General features: G+C 44.1%; 1 protein-coding gene across 1 annotated transcript in view; it reads left to right on the top strand.

Moving 5' to 3' along the window:
- LOC119178498 (uncharacterized) overlaps positions 1-24,309 on the top strand; it is a 257,077-nt gene that overhangs the window by 76,387 nt on the left and 156,381 nt on the right. The window lies entirely within an intron of this gene.

Genomic DNA, 24,309 nt, shown 5'->3' with positions numbered 1-24,309 from the left:
ATGCTCCCCAATTAAACAAGCTAAAAGAGACATTTGACGAAATTACCTGCACAACACAAATGAAGCTTGAAAATTAGGAAATGATCACTAGCTGAACATGTCCGATAGCACAGCCTAACCAGCCGCTAGCCTTTGCAACCAAATACTGAAACGCACTTCCAAACTTAAATAATTTCGTTTGCAAGTATTGCCCAACAGTAACAAGCAACGAGCCGCTTCGGAAAACGTTCCTCGTCAGGTAAGTGCATGCAAAAGTAAACCCGCATTTTTTTGTACACATAATACCTAGTTGTCATTCGAGATTTAAGACCTGCAACCACCTTCAAGATTATGTTATTATTAAAAGCAATAGAAGTGATTTATGCATTGTACAATATCTAGTTTTACCTGCACTAGATTAAACATTATCAACATGAATAAATATATATATTGCCGCAAACAGGACAACACTTTAACATGGTGTGGTAGCACAACTTCAACAGGGACACAGAGTACAAGAAAACACTACACTCGCTTTTCTTGTCCTCTGTGTCCCCGTCGAAGTTGCGCTAATACACCACATGTTAAAATGATATCTCACCAACTAGCCCAGCTCTCAACCCTATTGAACAAACAGGGCAACCTGCTAATGTTTCATTAAGTGAGCATCAAACAAGCATGGCAAATAGCTGGAAGCAATCGCGCAGCATTTTATAGCAGCAGGACATATATTCAACGATCTTAAACCTTAAATACAGGAACCAGCTTTCCAAAAAAATTACCACACCTTATTAACAAGTTTAATACATAAAAGCCAACAAGTACTAATGCTTCAAAGGGGGCACTTGACCCTATTTGGCGTGGCACATACACAACGAAAATCTATAAAAAATAGGCCTTTCTTCAAGGACATTCTAAAGCTAATTATCCCCATTGTCAGGTGGCGCTTCCTTGAGGCAAAGATTATTCAGCAAAATGTCTTCTCCTTTTCTACCAATCCATGCGAAAGCCTTCCTCCCTCCTGCCTTTCTTTTCTTTCTGTTTCATGGGCTTTTGATTGATTGCCCCTTTTAACCTGGCACAATCCTTCACGGGAGATTGGCTGATGATGATGATGATCATGATGATGATGATCCTTGACACTCTGGCGCACACCCACACAGGGGGATTGGCCAAGAACCGGGTGGCAGGATCTTGACTAAAAGGCTGATGGTTTTTCAAAGAAAACGTAATTTTGGGCCGAAAATATATAGAAAGAAAAGCCGAAAAACGAGAAAGGAGTATATCTGAGCAGGGAGCGATGCAGGCTATCAGATGCGATTTGAGACAGGGGTATTGGTGGGTCTAAAATGATAAATATATATATATATACATTATATATATATATATATATATATATATATATATATATATATATATATATATATATATATATATATATATATAGGCAGATTAACATGGCAATCGCTTTGTTTCAATTATGTATTTAAATACCGCAGAGCAGACGTCCCTGTGGCTATAACCGAATTTAATGCTGCCAAACGACAAAATTACTGCCACATTTAATTCTAATCCCAATTTTTCAAGTGGAGCTACCAAGTATCTTTTCCGCTGATGAGAATATCGGCGACAGAACAAAAAGAAGTGATTTATCGTTTCCATTTCTTCGCATGTCTGACATAAAGGTGACGCCTTTAGAACAACTTTATGCAAATAATAATTCAGTTGAGGAACTCTGCAAAGCAATCTTGTAAAAGTAACTTCCAAGTGCCGTGTTGCACACCACTGTCTATTCCAGCGGCATCTTAGATGTGCGAAATCTCGATATTTATCCAATGAGTAGCAGTCGTATCCATGCAAACAGAGGTTTCTAAACCTTATTGCTGTCGCGTAGGCCGTATCAGGTAAAATCGGGATAAGGGGACCGCTAAGAGATACTGTGGCTAGTGCATCCACCATCTCATTGAGATATATGCCACGATGGCCTGGTACCCATAAGAGCTGCAGCTTTTTCAAGTTTGTCGGTATGAGTTGTCGAAACATGTGCATAAGTGTTAAGTTGGCTCCTGAAGACAGAGCAGCACATACTGAAAAAGAATCTGTAATTACGACTGCTTCCGATTCGCCCAAAGGAAGTTTCCGTTGTGCCAGTACAACAGCAAATAATTCTTCTATGAATATGGGTGTGTAATCTGGGAGTCTAACCGAAAAGGACCAGTCTAGGGAACGTGAGAAGATACCTGCCCCAGCCTTTTCATTTGATACGGCTGCATCGGTCGCAACCCTACTGAAACGTTCCGTATGCGAGTCCAATAATTCCATATGTTTCCATAAGTTTCAAGTTTCAAGTTTATTCAACAACGATGTCAGTTTACAGAAAAGTGCTTACAGGATTGGTAATACACACAAGGAGCCCCAAAGTTGGAAACTGTCAGGGGGGCTCCCATACATGATGTTAACGGGAGAAGAAACAAAATATACAACATTCAGTTGTTACGGTATCTTCAGTAAGAAAAAAAAAGCATAAAGAATGCATAAAGAATGCAAAAAAAAGCATAAAGAATGCATATGTTTCCCATATATTTTCCATATATTTCCATAAGGTTCTTACGGAAACATACGGAATTATTGGACATCGCATACGGAACGTTTCAGTAGGGAATAATGTTGTTCATGTTCACATGTGCCAAGTAACCATGCAGCCGATCATTTAAATATTGAAATGGCATTTGCTTTGCGTTAGAGGGATAAATATTCTCAAATGCTATCTTAAGATCTAAATTAACGTTTCTTGTTGAGAAAACATGTTTGGTTTTGACGTTCAGTGGTTCTAGCAGCGCTTGAACGAACAAGATCGGTGGGCAGTGGAATCGTGACCACCAAGTTTCAAAAAATAAACTTGGTTTTTTAATAAAAGCATAAAACGATGCTCTCTGGGGCACAGTGTATAGTTTTAAAAATGTTTGATAGTAAGCATTTTAAATCTATTCAACAATGACGGTAGACGCGCTTCCATGTATAGCACGTTGTTAGCAACAAACTTGGGCCGTCCAAGGCACAGTCGTAGAGCCTCCCATTCTAATAGTATTAGCGGTCTCATTTTATATGTCGCACCGCCCGAAAATAAGACACAGCCGATTTCCATGATAGGACGAATGTACATTTTATAGACCATTACCAATGTATTTCTTCGCAACCCCCTTTTTATGTTGCTGAGCTTGCGTAACCACCCCATGGCTCGTGTTGCTTTGGACGCAATGTGATCGATGTGGCTTTTCCAATTTAACGAGCTGTTATATATGATGCCTAACTATTTGAGTGAATCCACCTGGGGAATCTGCTCTGTGCCATACATCAAGGAGATGTTGACAGGATCCCTGAACGAGAACGCTAGAACCGCGCTTTTGTTTACGTTTAGAGACATTCCAATTTTTTCAAGCCATTCCTCTATCATGTTTAGGTAATTTTGTAATGTCTGATAAAGTAAATGCAGATCACTGTTTGTCGCAAAGGAAGCAATATCATCTGCATAAACATATAAATGAATATCGCTATGTGTTGGAATCGAACTGAGGAAGATGTTAAACAACACCGGTGAGAGCACTGCCCCCTGTGGTACGCCACGGTATTGTCGATATCTGTTAAAAAAACAACCCCTTTGAAAGCAATAAAACTCTCTCTCCCTTAAAAACTCTGCTACCCATGCTGTCATGTAGTTTGGTAAGTGTGACATTTCCATTTGCTCTATTAGTGTTTTATGCTCCACTTTGTCATACGCCTTGGCCAAATCCAGAGTAACTAATGCACAATACTCACTTCTGCGCCTAGCCAACTGTATACGACTCTCCAAATCCGCGTGCGCACACCATATGGAGCATCCCAATTTAAAGCCAATTTGACTGGGGTTCAGCATTGATTTCTCCTCAATGTATTTTATTACACGTGCATTCAAAACTCGTTCAGTTAGTTTCACCAAATTAGATGTAAGAGAAATTGGCCTCACATTGTCAAGTGTATACCCAAGTCCCTGTTTTTTAAATATCGGAATTATTTTGGAAAGTTTCCAATCCACCGGTATCCAAGAATTTTTCAAAGAGTAATTAACCATATTACAGAGTTCATGTGGGGAAATGTCATATAGTAATTTATCATTTGCTGAAGTTACTCCATCTGGTCCAGGTGCTGTAGGAGGTAAGTGCCTCACTACACCCGCTAGTTCCGCTAATGTCACCTCATTGAACTCCTCCCCTGCAATTGGCTTTACTATGTGTCTTGGCATTGTTGATCTGAATATTTCTTCTAATCCTTTAGCAACATTTTCTAATATTTCAGTGAGTTCGCTAGGCGATAGAATTGAAGAATCAATATTGTCTGATGGTGGTATCATTTTTCTAGAACGCAAAAATCTAAAAAGCGCTTTTCTGTTGTATCGCTTTGAAACATAGCTAAATTTGTTAGTGTCGTAGTCATCTTTTGCTTCGCGTACTGTACGTTTAAAATCTGCTGCCACGTATTTATAGTCCCACCAGTTTTTTGGGCATTGGTTGTGAATAAGTTGCTTCCACGCCGCTTTTCATTTTCTATACCCCCTCATACAATCAGCGTTCCACCATGGGCTAAACGACCGGCCTGTGCCTGAAGTTGTTGAAAAAGTTGACTTTTTTATTGCTCTTCTCAATACCGCACACAGACTCATAGCCTGAATGTCTTCCTGCATGTCCTTGCGAAGAACCAAAGTAGACTTTAAATCTTTTTGTAAACGCTCATAATTTACAAACGAGCCAATTTTACCAGTTAAAAATATCCCGGGAAAGTTAATATCGAAGCTAATAGGAAGGTGGTCACTGTTTGTTGCGCAATCTAATGTTTTCCACGACGAAATGTTTAGTGAGGAGCTGGAAAAAGTCAGATCTATCGCCGACTTTGATTGTCTCCTAATAAACGTAACAGTGGGGAAATTTACACAAGATAAGTTATTATCAACAGTCCATTCCCACAAGCGCCTTCCATTTACATCAGTCTTGAAACCCCAAGACACGTGGTGTGAATAATAGTCACAAGTTAATATTACATCCTGCCTGCAGGAAGCTAACATTGCATCTAAGCATCTTGTGTCCTGTACTCCTACCGGTAAGTATGCGTTAACAAAATAAAAAGGGGAACAGCCTGGCAGAGTGATGTCTAATACCATAATTTCATAGTTAGAATCCATGCACAGGTAGTTAATCTTCGCTCTATGACTAAATTTATTTGATATAAAAATGGCAAGTCCACCACCTCTGCTAGGTCTGTCTAAACGAAATAAGCGATAATTTTCTAGGTAAAATTTTTGTCCATTTGTAAGCCAAGTTTCTTGTAAAGTAATATTATCTGGGGAAATTAGCGAAGAAATACACAATAAATCGGTGGTAGCCGACCCTATTGACCGACAATTCCACTGTAATACTTTGAAGGAGCCTATTTTGACTCTATAAACCCGCCGCAAAGACTGCTTGATCCAAAAGATCTTTCTTCAAAAAGTCTTTTTTGGAGAGGTTCTCCAAAACGTCTTTCTTCGACAGGAACTTTTTAGATTTTGATTTCTGTGAAGACTTTTTCGATAGAGGAGATCTGGCACGCTTCAAGAAATTATGAGATTCCGCATCCATATCTGTGAATTCATCAGTGTCATCTGATACGGGTTCTGGATCTGCCCGCAGTATCTTATTGGAGAGTCCTGCTTTAGGAGATGCGCATCGTGTAGGAGCTATCGGACTTTCGGTCCCGGCACACTTTGAAACCTCCAAATCCTGTGAAGTCTGATTTTTCATAGACACTGAAGCAATGATTTGGGTCAACTGAGATGTTAACAATTGAGCCACGACTCCGATAATACCGCTGGCAAGACGCTCCATCGCCTTTTCCGTTGCCTTCTCTATAGCCTCTGCTATATATTTTACTAACGATGCATTCATAGCAGTGGTATGTCGTGCTGTTACGCTTGCGTAACCTTTCGAGCGTTCTTGTAATTCAGTCACAGCTTCCCTCCGGGAGCAACGCCTGCGTTCCACAATTTCCAGCAGCTTCACTTCTCGTTCTTTCGCCTCACAATCTAAAGAGTCTGCAGGATGCGCTTCATGACATAAACAGCACTTCTCTTCCGTCGAGTTGCACTTGCGGCTGTCGTGATTTTCTACGCATAGTCGACATCTGGCAGTTGATCTGCACCCTTTCAAGCTGTGGCCATATCTCCAACAATTCAAGCACTGCTGTGGCTTAGAGGATAGAGGCTCTACTTTATAGATAAGAGGCCAAGCTTTAATTTCAGATGGTCTTATCGTTCCCGCAAAGGTTACTATCACTGATTCGGTAGGTGATTTTTTATTGTCAACCAGACGCGTGCACCTGTATACTGACACTGCACCTGCTACCGAAAATAACTCAAGAATTTCTGCAGGGGTCAGGCTCGTATCTACACCGCGGACTATGCCTTTCGAACATGCAAGATGCGCAGGAATAAACGGGCTCACCGGCTGCGTTGCAAATTCGGAACAATTGAAAAGCTCTCGGAAGCACTCCTGGTCGGCAGAGCAGCACAAAATACCACCACGACCGAAATGCCGGACCTCAGTGATCTTTTGAAAGTGTGTTGTGGGTTTCCGAAGCTCCATTTGAATCATCTTTGGGTTCCTCATAGGTATCGTACCTCCATTGGTCGGTACCAGAGCCACGGGGACGTTGATAACCCCACTGCAAAGAAAAGAATCAATCGGCCAATCCTTGGCCGGTATAGATGTTTGCCAAGGAGAAGGCCCTTGGCCAGGCGAAGAAACCGACATCTAAATAGCCTGAGTTGCTTGAACTCAGAAAATCATATGGCACAAACCACAAACAACTGCCAAAAAAGCATTAGAACCATAAAGAAGCAAACGTTAAACTCAAGTGCAATCCCGCCGCCCGTCGTTCAAGCCGTTCCAACCCGTGAGCAGCAGCGCAGAACAGGATCAGCGCGAACGGGGATCGGCTTTTAACCCACCCGATCCAGCATGCCGACTCCTCGTTTTCTTCTCCCCATTTTCGCATGTGGCCTTCTCTGCTTTGTTTAACTTGGAGGAAAGGGTATGAAGAATATACAAAATGCACTAAAGTAGGCAAGGGATGAATTTTAGACCTGTTGGTACAATGTATGAAATGTTTTGGGGTCATTTGCTGATTGTGAGCACCAGTGTATGCGGGTTACCTTCATCTTGATAAATCTGCCCTACACAAATCAGATAGGTCGGCAGTTGCAGCCTTGAAGAAGTCTGCATGTTGAGACGATGGTGCTAGTGAAAACCCGTGCTCACAAATGTTTCATCTCTTTAGGCTCTCAACTTCCGTGCTTTTCGGTTTCATAACATGACACTTCTGTATAAAAAATAATAAAATTGGTACTGCCTTGTATAATCTGTGTTAATAGTAGCTCGTTTTTGTCTGTATTTTGGCAATTTTCAATGCACCCATTTTCTTGGTTTCTTTTGAGCATTCATTTGACTGAGTTAGTGAACCAACCATTGCTCTTCAACGTTTATTTCCTGCCATCTTTGATTTATTTCCTGCCATCTTGCGTCTACAGAGAAGTACTATACTAAAACTCAAAATATGAAAGAAACAAAAAGAATAATATTTTTTACACTGTAGCACAGAAAATAGGATATTTAGTATTAGCGTCTTTTATTTTATTGCCAGCATGTCAATTGCCAGAGGCATGTCTGCTGGCTAACGAATGAAGAGTTCATTCCTGGGCGAAATGGAAAAACATTTACCCCCCCCCCCCCCCCCGCCGACGCTCATCTGCAATTTTTGTCGAAGGTTCAGCAATTCAAATAGCATAACATTTTGAAAAGTGGGCGAAATGTGACGTATCACTCTAACTTGTTATGCGGCACTGAGCAGCTGACTGGTCCGTCACTCAGTGTCAGCGCAGCCAATTTTACATGGTTGAAACGCTCCCGCTGCAGATCGGGCACAGCATAAGAGCGACACGTGATCATAAAATCAGCACCATGTTTAAATTACACGCACAATAAATTGACATCAGAGGTACACGTATCGCAACAAGAGAAATACGCAACACCTACGGCGGAAGTAGGGTAAACAATGAAAGTCTTACTTTTATTGTCAAGATCTCTATTAGCTTTTACAATAATCTCATCAGGCTGCTGTTCAAACCGAGCAACTCGTGCAGCGAGAACGTTTTCGAATTGTGGTACAATAACACAGAGTGGGATTACTATCATTGCCACGAAATAATGGTGCAAAAGTGCGTTCACCCACAGATTAGTTAGAGCTTGACAGCTTCCCCGTCCTTTACACGAGGTACACTATGAAGCTGTGAACATTTGTGTTCATCACTGCCGTCACTCAAGAGTAGAGTTATCGCAAAGAAAAGTGCTTGCCGCAAATAAACACATAGCTTGAACTTCACGCTGGTCCAACGACAAAACCGGAAGCCACCATGACACTTTTCCTCACAGGAAACAGACGCAGTGCCAATGAGCCAACGGAAGCCTTAGTTGTTGCGAGCGAAATTCGACGCAGCTGCCACCTCAAATACAGCAGCGATGACCGGCGACTTGTGCTTAATACGTTTTTGTTTTTAATTTTTCATTTTAAATGTTTCACGAAAACAATCTCTTGACTAGTTTGAATTCCATAGTCATCATCATCAGTAAGCCCACCAAAATTGAATGCGAAACTATAGTGTACTAGAATATTCTAGTACAACACAGCGGAACTTCAAGACACCCAAAAATGCCATTATTATTATTATTATTATTATTATTATTATTATTATTATTATTATTATTATTATTATTATTATTATTATTATTATTATATTCTGAGAAATTACAAGGCATCTCTGAAAATGGAGCAGAGCCACAGTCACGCGCATTCTCAGCACTGCCTTAGAGCACTCGTATGCGAGACCTTAGAAAAAGAAAAAATTATGACATAGAGGAAATGAACAAAACCATAACAACATTGTCTCCTAAAACGCAACTGCAGTTAAGGTAATTGATTGATATGTGGGGTTTAACGTCCCACAACCACCATATGATTATGAGAGACGCCGTAGTGGAGGGCTCCGGAAATTTCGACCGCCTGGGGTTCTTTAACGTGCGCCCAAATCTGAGCACATAGATCTACAACATTTCCGCCTCTATCGGAAATGAAGCCGCCGCAGCCGGGATTCGAGCCCGCGACCTGCGGCTCAGTAGCCGAGTACCTTAGCCACTAGACCACCGCGGCGGGGCCTGCAGTTAGGTTAAAGCACTAGGGCAAGAAGTAAGCAACCTCTCACAAATTACACAAAAAAACGAAAAAAGAAACAACAATCTACAAAAACTACACACTCAAGATCTAAAGTTGAATTAACTGAGCTAAAAGGGCTGATTAACAAAAAGAAAATTGCCGACATGGAAATTTATAGCACCAAAAATTAGATGAAGAATTCAAAGAAAGGACCGAGCATAACAACAGGTAACTACTTACGAATGCACACTCCAACAGATAGAATAACGTCATCAGCAGTCTCAACATCTATAGCAAGGTGGCAAAAGACCTTTACTATACAGCTCACAGCTCACGATTAAGCCACCTAACAGAGAAAGAAGCCAAAGTTCAACAAAACAATTTAACCGCATGAGTAAATATAAACAATAAAATCAGAATCCTGACCAGGAACGAATTTCCTAGGATACCCCTTCCTGAGAGAATGAAATAGAGCCCTACAAAACATGACCAACGAAAAATCATGCAACTAATTTGTTGACCCCATCAAAGATGGAGATCTCGTTTTTAACAAGCTTGTGACAATTTCTGCACAATGTTTCACGTACTGGCGAATCAAATGTACAACCGAACTGTAAAAATGCGAATACCAAACAAATACAGAAAAAATGGGCGCAGTTTCCCGAGTGGGAACACTGGCTAGCATGCGGAGCATATATGTTAAACTGCGATAAATGTGGTTTGTAATTTGCGACATGTGTGTGTGTTATGAGTGAACAAGAGTGAACACGACTGAACACGCACGCACGTATGCTGTGAAAGACGATGTTCATTGATGAGACGTTTTTGGTATTTTGAGCAAAACAGCTTTATGGTCCGTTTACAATTTGTGGTTCACCGGCTTCTGCGCCTACGGCGCCGCCACCGGTGCACGCTTTCATGTCGTCGTACACCAGCGTGCGGCTGACGGCGTTCAGGGCAATGGCCACCTGAAATGGGTCGTTCAAGTCGCTGATTTTGAGTAAAGATTCGATTTCGTCTTCGTCGTAAGCTGCGGCGGCGCCGCCATCGTCGAAACGTTCGAGTCGGCCCCAGTCTATGTGAACGTTGAGGTGTCTGTAGAGCGGAATGTTTTCCAAGTGTTTGAGCTAAGCGTGGATGTTGCTGCGCTTGACCAACCCTCGCTCGTACGTGGCCTTGCTCACCAGCTTCCGCTTGACGCGGACGTCGATGGCAGCGTCATCTGGAATGTTGCGAGGCAGACACCTAACGACGGCTGGAACTTCGATGGGTACGTTCACTACCTGGCCCTTGATTCCGTAGTGTCCGTTGCCGTGAGTCAAGCGTCGTATACTCATAAACGGGAGTCGAGGAGCGATGAGCCGTTCTTCGACAGCGTTCAACTCGGGTAGATGTTTCGGTCGGGGCGGGTGGCGGTAGCCGTAACTCAGGCTGAGCGATGGAATTCTACCGGCAATTAACGACTGCTTGCAGGTGGCACCCGCGATGTAGTCGGCAAATTTGTCGGTGTCGCTTCCAAGCGCATTGCGAAGAACTGACAACGCTTTGGAATGATGCAGTTCATTCTGAATGTTACCGATCCGCGTCAAGTTGTTGTCGAACCAAAGTTGATCACACACCTTGCAGCTGTGGTCAAAGCTCCGGTCGAGGAAGTCGCGCTTCAAGCGAGCGTTGGGTGTGGCGTAGCTTCGCTCACCACGCCGCTATCGCGGAACGCTCGCGCTCGAGGGCGGCATCGAGATCGGCCTCGCGGCGTCGACGCTTGCACGTGGCTTCACCGTACGGATTCTCACCGTCCTTATTGCGAGGCGTAAGCCGCTGCGATGCTTTCGCCTCACAGCGGCTTCGCGTTCTCGAAGCTCGGAATCTTCCACTCGACGTTGACGTATCGCAGCTGCTTCGCGTTGGGGATCCTCAGCTCGACACTGACGTCTCGCAGTTGCTTCACCTTCTCGGAGCAGGCGATCTTCCGCTCGACGCTGACGTTTGCGTTCCGCATCACGAGCTCTTCTCAGCGCAGCCTTTTCCACGGACGAAGTGTCTTCGGAATTGCTTGCGGTTCCGCCAACACATTGGCTAACGCTATTGGAAGAGACGTCAGTAACTGTGTTTGCGGATTCGTTAGCATACATTTTCACCAGCAGCATCGTACGTGGAGCGACCGCATAAACCAACCAACGAAGGGCGGTGCGCCCCGACACTCGGTTATTTATAGCGAGCACCGGCCCGGCCTGCGCATGCGCGTGTTAGCATACAGCCGGTGCACGTAAAACTAAAGGTCGCGCGGTGCGCGGAGGAAAGCAGCGAGCGCAGCGCGCGCTGTGTTGAGAGGAGGAAGGGATGCACAGATGGCTTGCGGAGGAGGAGAGGAAGCTGCGGACGGCGACGGCGCACGACTAGCCCCTAGTATAACATGCTCCATGTACAAGAGTTGAAAGATTTGAAGAAATATACACAGATCAACAGATGTCTCACTGTGGATCATAGTCATGCACTGTCAAAGTGAAAAATCTGCGAAACGGAACACATCCATTTACTTAGCTTGCAGAGACTAATAAAAGGCATTCGACTCTGTAGAGATACCAGCAGTCTTAGAGTTGCTAGTGCATAATGCATGCATGAATACCCTAGCCAACATCTACCGAGAGTCTACAGCAGACAGAGAGACAGACAATGAACTTTATTAAAGTCATGAGGGGCGACTAGAAAAGTCCCTTTATGGGCAGGTCAGTGCTTTTATGAGACTGACCTGCCCAGGTCAAGTCCCTTCCTTTATGATGGAGGAGCTGTCGCAGAGCAGAAAAATTTTATTCTTGAAGTGGATCTGGCAAGGAGACGAAATACGAGCAACATTTACAGCATGCTTTGCAAAAGTATTTGAGCCATGTTGATAAGAAACACGAATAAACAGTTACAAAGAATATATCGGTACTTACGCTTTGCGATTGATTTCTTGCTTTTCAGCAGTGGTGCCATTGAACTACAATGAACTGAAGGTCTATTCCGAAAAAGTGTTCAAGTATATAAATAAATAAGTAAAAGACAAGAATCTAATGTTACGAGGCCAAACAAGAAAGCGAGAGTTCGCAACGGCCCAATATAATCGTTACAATATGTATGTAATTAAGTCAGATATTCACAGGACACACTATTTATGAAAACGAGATTCACCAAACAATATGAATGGGCTAAAGCTTTGATAGCAGAGCTTTCCAAATCATAAAAGGCAATCTACAACAGTCCCTAAAGCAGAAAGTGGTCAACTATTGTATGCTGCGAGTACTAAAATATTATGGTGCAGAAGCTTGAATGATAGTAAAAAAAAAGAAAAGAAAAAAAGTCCAGAACACACCAAGAACTATGCAAAATAGAAACAGAAAACGGTTAGCATAACATAGAGATGTTTAAAAAGCAGAGCTCGATAGAAAACAAACAGGGCTAGATGACATTCTAGCTGACATTAAGAAACAAAAACGTGGACCTGGGCAGGTCAAGCAATATGAGGGAGAGACAAGTGACCAGTTAGAATGTGTGGCTACGAAATGATGGAAAAATAGCTTAGAAAGGCAGAAGGCTAGATCGTATTTGCACGCATAAGATCGAATAAGCTTGCACAAGGTTGGGAAAATTGTAGGTAACTGGGGGAAGCCTTTGTGTAGCATTGGACATAAAAAAAGACTGATATACAAGAAGAGCATGTGTTATCGAGGTGTTGCACATCGCAAGTTGTTTTCAATACCAACAGGTTATTCACTCACATCGCAGTCCTACTGCTCATGTATTGTAGTTGTACTACCAACTGCTTTTAGACAGGTTTTTTGCAACGTTGAAACTTATCTGGAACATTTAGCAGAGCCATGTACAGCCATGTCCCCGATTCTGCATAGTGCACCTGCAGCCTGGCTAAATCCGTTGTACATTGCGGAAGTTGTGGGCTCCAACGCGGTGTGGCCAGGAGCAAGCGTCACCTAATAGACTTTCTGGGCTGCTTGCACAAGAGTGGCCATGTCGAAAGATGTGCCTGTTTAATCGTAGATGCATGGTTCCTCGGGGCGATTTCAGCACGAGAATTCTGAGAGATGACGCGTTTCGACTTAAAACACAAGCCTGACTAGGCACTTGTTATTGTGTCTGAAAAAGTATGATATGGTTGGCAGTGCAAAACTTCTTTAGCAATAACCACTCCAGTTTCAAACTAAAGCACATTGCCTGAAGCAGGTGAAAAAATAAGCGTGCCTCACATCAGAATTCGGATTTTCAAATTTAACATACTTGCTAACACAAGCAAATGAACACATGGCTTTCCCGAAAGGCCAAATTCTACAAGAAATGAGTGCTCTTTTTCGGAAAGTTACACCTTCATTTGGTCATGTTGCGAAAGTATGAGAGTTCCAATCACGAATACTGCGGCCATAGAGTGCGCCTTTTTGTTTCTATTTATTTAAACGGTGGCTTGGTCTTCAGATTAAATGCAGTTTTTGTATTTTTTGTATTAATCAATGAAACGTATTCATCACTTCCAAATATGTTGCCACAGACAGTGCAGTACACACTGATAGAGACTTTGTAATGATCATTGCTGCTGATTCTCTCGATGGAATTTTACGTAAAGCTTGAACGATAGTCCATAATTAGCAACGAATGCAATGGTATAATCTGGTCGAGATGAACAGCGCAAGAATAAAGACAGAATAAAACAAGGACATGACACAAGCACTCGTCTTGTGTTCGTCTTTTACTCCCTTTTCATTTTTAGGAGAGAAGCTGCTTAAGCCTTAGGTCATGCATCCGCGATGTATGTAGTTGCAGTAAATGTCGTCGTAGTAGTAGTAAGTAGCCACTTCTCGTGTAGTTCTTAAAATATCCACTGGATGGCAGAACTTTTAGATTATATATGATGAAGAAATGTGAGGTGGTGGTACATGGAGACGCATGGATGGACGCACGGATGGACAGACAGACATGTATACGGACGAATGAAACTTTGGAGTTCCAGAAATTTTGACCACCTGGGGTTCTTCAAAGTGCACTCAAGTTTGCGCACAAGGGCCTACAGCACTTTCGCCCGCATCGAAAATGCAGCCGCTGCAGCCGGGATCACAACCCACAACCTACGGGCCAGCAGCCGAGTACCTTCGCCACTAGACCACCGCTGCAGGGCGAGCTGTATGGATTAAATATTTAGTACTAAACTTTCAAAAAACTTCACAACTATCAGGCGGCATTTGTATGCAGTGTAAGCGCCAAGACGGTGCACACGTTCAAAGGCACTTTCAGGCAGGTCGTGCTTAATCGTTGTTCTAACTTTACCTGAACTCTATTGAAAACCTGAAAACGTCTTGATTGGCATGGAGGCCGGTACATGGGCGTAGGCAGTACGTTTTTGTACTGTATTGCATTTTAATGTATCCATGTGGCAAACACCTTCCTAATAGCTCGTCATAGAAGATTATTAGCCTGTTGAAGTTCCAGCCTACAATAATGTCGACAAGGTTCTGTGGATCTTAGTGCACTGAAAGCTCACTGCGAGGCTCAGAAATTACAGAATCACTGACGAATGCTCGTTGTACTGGAATACATATATGAAGACGTCTGGTCAAAAATATTCACGTTTTCTCCTCTAAGCTACGAGGTATCCGATGTAGAACCAAGACAGTAAGCTATTCTTGGTGGAATTATTACTAATTGTATAAGCAGTAAAGAAGAACATGAACTACCGCATCTCACTCGACCGAATCAGCGAAGATAATTCATTATGCTCACTTTTTTTTCTTAAAGGTGTACATGTGGAGCGTTAAGCAGATGTATGTCTAAAGTAAACCCTAAAAACTTTTGTTGTCGCAGAAGTTCCAAGCGCTGAGATTCTATCTCGAGTTTGAATTTCTGAAGACATTAATATGTGCAGGACATGTCGAGCTGTTTTCTTGTAGGAAAAAATGATGCCTAAGTGTTTGAAAAAACGCAGTAATTATTGTTAAGCCATCTTGGGGCTTTTGCTGAACTGTTTGCCTAGGCGTCTCCGAGGCCTATATGCACCGGTCGTATGCATATACTGAATAAATCAAAGTAACAGGTCAAATACGGCATTTTGTGCCACAGCGCAAATAAATAAAAATATGCTGAGTGCACTACCTCACTGAAGATCTCGAGAAACTTTCTGTTATCTGGTTTTGCCGTCAGCTTTCCGATTGAATATGTTCATTTGTCTTAATAATAATGCAACCCTATTGCAAAAAACAGCGTCCCCAGCGTGATGCCAGTACGTTTTTTGACCCTGGTACACGCTGGAAACACTGGTACACGCTGGTATTTTACTGTTACTTCGCTGAGCGCACTGGGAAATAGTTGTGTCACACTGGTAGGGGCGCTGGCTTAGCCGCTGTGATGATGGTTCACACTGTGAAGTGCTGGAAGTGCAGAAATTTTCACGGGAAAGCGCTGGTGAATACTAGCACTGCTTCTACTAGCGCAGCGTGCACATTACTGTATACGTGTGCCTTGGTATGTTTCGGTGTCGTTGAATATAAAACGCTTGATTCAACGGCACGAAGAGATGCTACCCTAATATGAGCATACGTTATTTTTGCGGCGCACGTACGTATCGCAGCAATTATAATGCACCTTTTTCGGATATGCACCCGCGTATACCGGCCATATTCGCATCAGCCGTGTATTGCTGTAATGATTTCAAGGTGCAGTGTTTATAAGCCTGGAGATAGACGCCACTCCTAATAGAAAGAGAAAATTGTTTTTGCAGCCAAGTTGACGAAACGTAAATGAGCTCTCTCGATTGCTTCGCAAAGTTTCCCAGCGGAAAGGAGAGAAAAGCTGTCGTTCGATTCTGCCACATCGCGTCAATCAATATCTGGCCATGCTTATCCTTCTACTTACTTCACGTAACAGTTAGAAATGTTCCGAAGCTCAAATGCAGAATCTTCAACTATCCCAACTCACCGCGTCGGGAGCGGTCTTACCCAGTGCCCGGCCCTGCGAGCATTATCGTGCCGGCCGCGTTGGCGTATATGTTACCGGCGCTTTTTGCTTCGTGTACACACAATTTTAAAGTGCAACAATAGCCCCGCTGCGGTGGTCTAGTGGCTAAGGTACTCGGCTGCTGACCCGCACGTTGTGGGCTCAAATCCCGGCTGTGGCGGTGGCATTTCCGATGGAGGCAGAAATGTTGTAGGCTCGTGTGCTCAGAATTGGGTGCGTGTTAAAGAACCCCAGGTGGTCGAAATTTCCGGAGCCCTCCAGTACGGCTTCTCTCATATCTATATGGTGGTTTTGGGACGTTAAACCCAACATATCGATCAAATCAAAGTGCAAGAATAACAGTAAAATTGCTTACTTCTTGCCCTAGTGCTTTAACCTAACTGCAGGCCCCGCCGCGGTGGTCTAGTGGCTAAGGTACTCGGCTACTGAGCCGCAGGTCGCGGGCTTGAATCCAGGCTGCGGCGGCTTCATTCCCGATGGAGGCGGAAATGTTGTCTACTTTGTCTACTTTAGTGCATTTGCCTACTTTAGTGCCCTTGCCTACTTTAGTGCATTTTGTATATTCTTCATACCCTTTCCTCCAAGTTAAACAAAGCAGGGAAGGCCACATGCGAAAATGGGGAGAAGAAAACGAGGAGTCGGCATGCTGAATCGGGTGGGTTAAAAGCCGATCCCCTGTAAAGGATTGCGCCAGGTTAGAAGGGGCAATCAATCAAAAGCCCATGAAACTGAAAGAAAAGAGGGGCAGGAGGGAGGAAGGCTTTCGCATGGATGGGTAGAAAAGGAGAAGACATTTTGCTGAATTATCTTTGCCTCAAGAAAGTGCCACCTGACAATGGGGATAATTAGCTTTAGAAAGTCCTTGAAGAAAGGCCTATTTTTAATAGATTTTCGTTGTGTATGTGCCACGTCAAATAGGGTCAAGTGCCCCCTTTGAAGCATTAGTACTTGTTGGCTGTTATGTATAAACTTGTTAATAAGGTGTGGCAATTTTTTTGGAAAGCTGGTTCCTGTACTTAAGGTTTAAGATTGTTGAAGATATGTCCTGCTACTATAAAATGCTGCGCGATTGCTTCCAGCTATTTGCCATGCTTGTTTGATGCCTACTTAATGAAACGTTAGCAGGTTGTCCTGTTCGATCAATAGGGTTGAGAGCTGGGCTAGTTGGTGAGATATCATTTTAACATGTGGTGTATTAGCGCAACTTCGACGGGGACAAAGAGGACAAGAAAAGCGAGTGTAGTGTTTTCTTGTACTCTGTGTCCCTGTTGAAGTTGTGCTACTACACCATGTTAAAGTGTTGTCCTGTTTGCGGCAATATATATATTTAATCACGTTGATAATGTTTAAACTAGTGCAGGTAAAACTAGATTTCGTACAATGCATAAATCACTTCTAGTGCTTTTAATAATAACATAATCTTGAAGGTGTTTGCAGGTCTTAAATCTTGGATGACAACTAGGTATTATGTGTACAAAAAAATGCGGGTTTACTTTTGCATGCACTTTGATTGTATTTAATTGCAAAGGCTAGCGGCTGGTTAGGCTGTGCTATGGGACATGTTCAGCTAGTGATCATTTCCTAATTTTTAAGCTTCATTTGTGTTGTGCAGGTAATATCGTCAAATGTCTCTTTAGCTTGTTTAATTGGGGAGCATTGTGATCATTGTCGCTACAGACGCTTTTTAAACGCTTTGCCTGTCTGTCGAATAATTCTCCTTTGCTATGTCATAGATGATGGCTTGTGCAGTCTATGTACTATAGTTGGCTATTCGCTGCCATTATGTAGAGTGTAACCTTTAATTTCTCTGTAAAAGCAAGAACTCCAAGACAGGCCCATTAAGATAAGCATCACAAGAATTCACCAGTTAAGATTAAATTTGGCCAAACATGTTAGCAGCAAGACCAACATTGTAAACCAAACCAAGATCTTTTTTTTTCTTTTTGTCCGGTTTCACTGGGAGTGGAGTCCGCTTTTCCTGCACACCCTTCGCCCCTCAATATCTCACTTGGCTCTGCCCCGTTCATTTTCTTTTCTAATTGGCATTGCCTGCTATATGTTTATGGTGCGAGAGGAGCATTTGTATTTTTTTATATCTCACAATAAAAAATGTTTCAATAGATGCCGTCATATCCAGAAAGTTAATTTTTCTGAAAAGTTGATGCATGGTAAACCTATTACTAGGGTAAAATTTATTCCAATCGCCAATGAATGTGATTGTCATGAATGCATGTCAGAAACCAGGCTTGCAGCAGAGCTATTGAATGTTTTCCTCAAAATGATTTTATGTTCAATAGTATTAGTGTTACCTCAAAACAACCTATGCACTGAAAGATGAAAAACAACATTTAAACCATGAAAAATGCATGTGTTGGTCTCTGCTTATGATAGAGTTGTAAAGAACAAGTGGAATAAATGTCATGTTTTGCCACTATTAAACCCAAGTGGCTGAAACTGTGGAAGGAAACTCTGAAGGGATTCATAGGCCTCTGCTGCTGTAGTCTCGGGCAGTTTGGTTCCCTTCACTGAAGCAATGCTGTAAGGTCTGGCATCGCAGGCCAGGCAGTGAGTCTTCTTTGTCGCGAAAGGGGCGCGCTTCCCAAAGAGCCAATTTTCGGGAGACGATAATCTCGGCAAAAGCGCGCCCGTTCTGGCAAAAAGACCGTAGTTTGTCGCCGCTTTTACCAACAAGTTAGATGGTCCCCGGCCAGCGGATTGCTGGTGGGCGACGTGATGACAGTGTATAGACATTTATCCATCAAGATTAGAGTCCGCGGGACGGCTGTCACGCTGGACAGCGTAGTCATTTTGCGGCAATAGCAGGAGGCCCATAGCCGATTGGCGCCACGATTTTGTGTGTATTCGCACAGTTCGTAAAACGTAGTGTGCACGCCCATCCTTTAGTCTCTCTCTCTCTCTCTCTCTCTGACTAAGCGGTCAGTTTATCAGTTTATTTATTTTTACTTTCGTACAAAACATACATGCTTACATAAACATACAGAAGGAGGTCCCAGAGCACTTGGCTGAAGGGGGACCTCCTGTCAGAAAATTTGATAAATATGCACTAGTAAAATGCAGCAACGTGAAATAGTGTATACAAATAAATGGAATACAAACTAAAAAACAAATTTTAACAATCATAAGTACAACAAAACACTGCAAAGAGCATATAAAAAATAAAAGAAAAACCCAAATATTGTTGACGAAACGAACAGAGGAACGAAAAAAGCAAGAAAAAGATGAGTGGCTACGGCACCATTAAAAATGCATGAATATGAACGGGTGTAGATAATATTGTACATCTTAGAATTTTATGGTATCCAGCAGAAAAGTAAATAATGTGTTTTTTAAAAACAGCTAATGATGAAGACTGCTTAACGTTAAGGGGAAGACTGTTCCAGATTGATAAGGACGTGAAATAACCAGAGTGTTTTCCGTAATTAGTATGGACTAATGGCAGTAATAAATTGTTGTTAGCTGCAAATCTTGTTCGGTTGGTGTTTACTAGAACAGCGTCTGAAAATATGTTTACTGGAAGAGGGTTCTTCATTATTTTAAATAACACGATGGATAAATTGTATTTAACATGGTTGTCTAATGATAGTATTCTGTTATTATGAAGAATGTCGGACACACAGCAGGTGAATGAGCTGAACGTTAATATACGGATGGCCTGATTTTGTAAATGTTGCAGCGGTGCTATGTGAGTTTCATATGTGGTACCCCATGAGGTGATGCAGCAGTTAAGATGACTGTGAGTGAAACAATAAAACAGTGTTGATAGTGTAGGTTTGCTGAAATAGTACCTGGATTTTAATAAAATAATACCAGGAGCAATTTTGCACTTGAAATGGGCGATCTGTTTCGTAAATTAAATAGAAGAGCGAGAGGAGAGGACTAAAACAAGTGCTTAGTCTGCCCAGTAAATGGACTTAATTGCTTTGGTCGGTCGTGGGGAAAACTGGGAGGGGCAACTGAGAGGTTAAAACCTGGCTCCCGAGTCCTCATGGTCGTTCTGGTCGCAGCAAAGAGTGCTCTGCACTGTCTGCTCTGCCGAGGCAACACGCGACGGTTTCGACATTGAAAGTGTCTTGTAAATATGTACATATTTTCCTGTACATAAAGTCGAGTTGCGGCAATGTACCTAAAGGCTCTGGTCTCCATTCTTGACAAGCAGCAGCAGGAACCACGACGAAACGAGATGGACACCAAGCAATACACCTTCCACTCTTTTCTGTAGCAACAGCCACTACGCAGCTGAGAGAGCTCCACTCAACGGAACAGAGGGAGTGGGTAGAAGGTTGAGTTTTACTGGCGCAGTCAGTCATAATCGAAACGACGAAGACAAGGAACGCTAGGCGCGCCAATGAGTTCATCGTGTTGCGGAAAACACGCAAGACCAAAAGCAAGGACATAGGCTGTTCCAACGAAAAAGTAAGCCACCGAGCTGAGGAGGCTGCGGTGCCGCAGCCATCGACCCGAGGAAGTCAGCTGTCCGGCAGCTGTTATCCCGTTTCATCGCTCCGGCAACAAACCAGGGGACATCGAGCGAGGTCAAGCGTTTGATGGCGGGCAAGGCAAGAGAGCAGCGAGCAGCAGCTTCACAAGTGGTGAGTCCTCTCGTGTTGTTATATCTCAGGGGGCCGCTGCCTTTCTTGAGTTTTAAGACGTCCTATGGACACTTGGTTTCCCCACTTAAACCCGGACAGGCGAGCGCAGGCCATGAGTCGTGAGTCGGGAGACGAGAGTGACGTGGGAAACCCGGAAGAGGGTAGTGCGCGGGAGACCCAGAGTGATGACCGTTTCGGATATTTTACGCTGGAGCGTAGACTGCAAGAAATGCGGTTGGATATGGAGAGACTGTCGAAGATGATGGGCGGAAGCTCTCGGTGGAGTGAATCCGAGTTGGGCAGGCGGGATCCGTGTAGGAAACTGAGACGCTATTCGAAAGTCCTCACAAGGGTGCTCCTCAAATTTCCAGCCGAGGCTGAAGCACCGGTGTGGTTTGAGTCCGTGGGGAGTGCCCTAGAAGTGGGCGAGGTACAGGGGGAGGGGGGGGGGGGGTTCGAGGACGTTTAGTTTTCCCGTTTGAAGAGGATAGAGTCAAATTTTTGTCCACGTGGCTAAGCCCAACAGAGCATAAAGATTACCAGGTAATCAAGCAAACGGTGCTTGATAAGATCAGACTTTCAGCCGGGGAGTAGCTAAGAAAATTTTTGGGGTCAGGGAAGCGTGCGAATGAATGATGGAGACCTTTTTCGACACGTTTAGAAAGCTACCTCCACTATTACCTTGAGGCAAGGGGTTGTCAAGGGGGGCCTGGTCAAGCTTTTGGTTGCTGACCAATTAAAGAAAAATTTGTCGGAGAAGGCCATGCGGTATGTGACACTCCAAGAAGGAAGAAAGTGGATGAGCGCCCCAGAGATACCCGCGTTGCTGCGAACGTTTGAGGAAGCGCATGGTGCGAACAACACTGCGAAACTGGTGAATTCAAAGCCAGCGGAATTTCAAGGCGTGAGCAAAGCTAGAGCTCAGAATGAAAGAGCGAAGAACCGTGGTTCCGGAAAAAGTCTAGGCGCAGAAAGAAATCGTAAGGCCAGGGCATGCTACAGTTGCGGTAACGCAGGGCACCAAAAATGCAATAGCCCCCAGTGCCAGAAAAAGCCGACTGAAGGGATTCTGGGCACTGAGAGCGAGAGCTTAGTGGCGCATATTTCGATGAGAGAACCGGTTGTATCGCACAGTGATCTTATCGCCGTGTCACTCGATTGTGAGAATAGGCATGTTGGAGCGGTTTTGGACACAGGGGCGAAGATCACTGTGTTGCGGGAGAGCGTGATCCCACCAGAGATGGTGAAGCCGCAAGGCACTATCACCCTAACATATGCGTTCGGTGGTACAGTCAAGGTGAAGCTCGTGGTGGTCTCGTTGAAGACGTTTAGCGAAAGAGGCGTTAGTGTTGACCTAAACGGGACGGTTCTCATGCTTTGCACGTTAACTGACCGACTAATAGCACGGTTGATTGCCTGCTGTCAGAAAAAGCTTGGAAATCGCTTAAAGATGAGTGCGCTTCCAAGAGCATATTCAAAGGCGCGGAGGAGAGAGGCGGCATACAGCTGACACCGAAAAGTGGCCCGTTGAACACGGGCAAAGTGTGGCAGTTAGAAGCCGAGATACCGGAATGGCAGGGTGAAACCGTGACTATAAAGGGTATGGTCACCCATAATGTCGTTGTGAGCGAGAACTACGACAAACCCCAGGGCAGCCGCGCGTCACTCGATGGATCGCATCATCGCAAGCGGCAGGCAGGAAAGATACATGCACACCTGAGGAGTTCCGCGAAAATGAGCTTGCCGAGTTAAAGCCACAGGTAACCGAGGAGGGAGCGGAAGCGAAAGCCATTCTTGAGCGACAACGCGAGTGGTTGTGCGTATCACAGAAGCCAGTAGAGCTTCAAGAGCTGCAGGACGCGAGTGAATTGCGGCCTTGTTGCCCAAAAGTTGGGTCAGTTGGCGTATCTTTCGAGCAAGGCGTGGAACTTAGCGACGCTGAGTATGAACCGCGGCTGGCAGCAGCGTGTGCGGCAGGTACTTGCCCGGGTTCCGATCGGTAGGCCGATGCCAGAAAACAAGACCATGAAAAGTTTAGTAAGCACAGGGTGCCGTTTGGCAGCCAACCTAATGCGACTTCGGTGCGGCAACCAGAAGTTCCTGAAAAAGAGAGATTTATTAGAAAGAGCTCACATCCCCATAGAATCGTAATGGGGAAAGTGGAGAGACTTCTCGAGTGGGAACAGTGTTGCGTGAAGTTTCATTTGGAGAGCTACTTAGGGCGTTTTTCAGGTTCCCCTTGTCGAGCGCGTGACGGTGAGGAGCTTGCGGTAATCAAGGGGTTGAGTGTGCCAACCGTAGAGACAAAGCCGATAGAATTTCAGGCATTGTGTGGACACAATCTAAGCTACGGGCTAAAATACATGAAGGTAGCTCGGCTGTTTTCTAAGCTAATAGGAGCGCGGGTTGCGTACAAAATTTTGTGGGCGGTTCAGGCGTCTTGAAAACATGGAACCACACTGTGTGAGGCAATGCCATTGTTAAGAGTAGATCCCGAAAAGCCATATTTGCTCGTAGTAAACTTGTTCATGGCCACCTCTGAAGTTTACCGATCGTGGCAGGCGAAGAGCGACGCTAAGGCGTAGATCGCATTTGCACTGCACGGGTTTTCTCCAACCTAATGCCGCGATTCCTTGTCAATCAGCTCGAATTCGGGAGTGGTCAATTTCTGGCCCTTCAGCGCACTTATGACCATGGTCTGTGGCCACCACCCACTATTGTTGCCAACGCGTGCGCACTGTCGAAGGCACCTAATGGCCGCTCGAGAAATGGCAGCGGTGCCTCAGGGGCCGTTGAGACACTAGAGGACTAGGCACGTGGTAGACACTCGTTTAGTAAGAGTGACGTGCGTGAACCTGGAGACACTGAAACAGCCCCATGCGTTGAAATGCGTGTTTGTCTCAGTGAGGTTTATTTTTTTTTTCTTGTGTATGTGTGTGCAATCATGCAGGAGCAAAGGTTTTTCTTGTTTGACTTCAACAGCACCATGTGCGGAAGGGTGTGTGTGTTTCGGGGAAGTGCTTTTTGTGTACGTGTATGACTAGAAGCATGCAGGAGTTGTACGATTGTACTTGTGTACACTGTAATCTCGTGTCATTTCCTTTTCTTTCTTTTTTTGGTTGCTTTGTGGTGGCGCCCGTTTGGAGCCCCGAGGTTCAAGCAGAGCGAATATTGCACGCGTTGTAGAAACGCCTCGGGCGTTCAAAGAATTGCGAAGTGCGTCCGCAGGTTTGCGGTAGTTCGGTACAGTTCGGGCTGCTTGAATTGTACAGGAAAATAAAGGATGAGGTGGGGAAATTGCCATGTCTCTTACTGGTATGTGTACTTGCCGCCAAGGACCTCAAAGAAGGATAAGCGACAGTGGTGGAAATGAATCTGCACTCTAGCCAAGTGCACAACGAGCTAAGTCAGGAACATTATTGAAACGAACCGAGAGTTAAGCAGTTTAAAAGCT

Source organism: Rhipicephalus microplus, chromosome 1, assembly GCF_043290135.1.
Source record: "Rhipicephalus microplus isolate Deutch F79 chromosome 1, USDA_Rmic, whole genome shotgun sequence".
Lineage (NCBI taxonomy): Eukaryota > Metazoa > Arthropoda > Arachnida > Ixodida > Ixodidae > Rhipicephalus > Rhipicephalus microplus.
The sequence above is the reverse complement of the archived record's forward strand: the minus strand, read 5'-3'. Positions and strand labels throughout refer to the sequence as shown.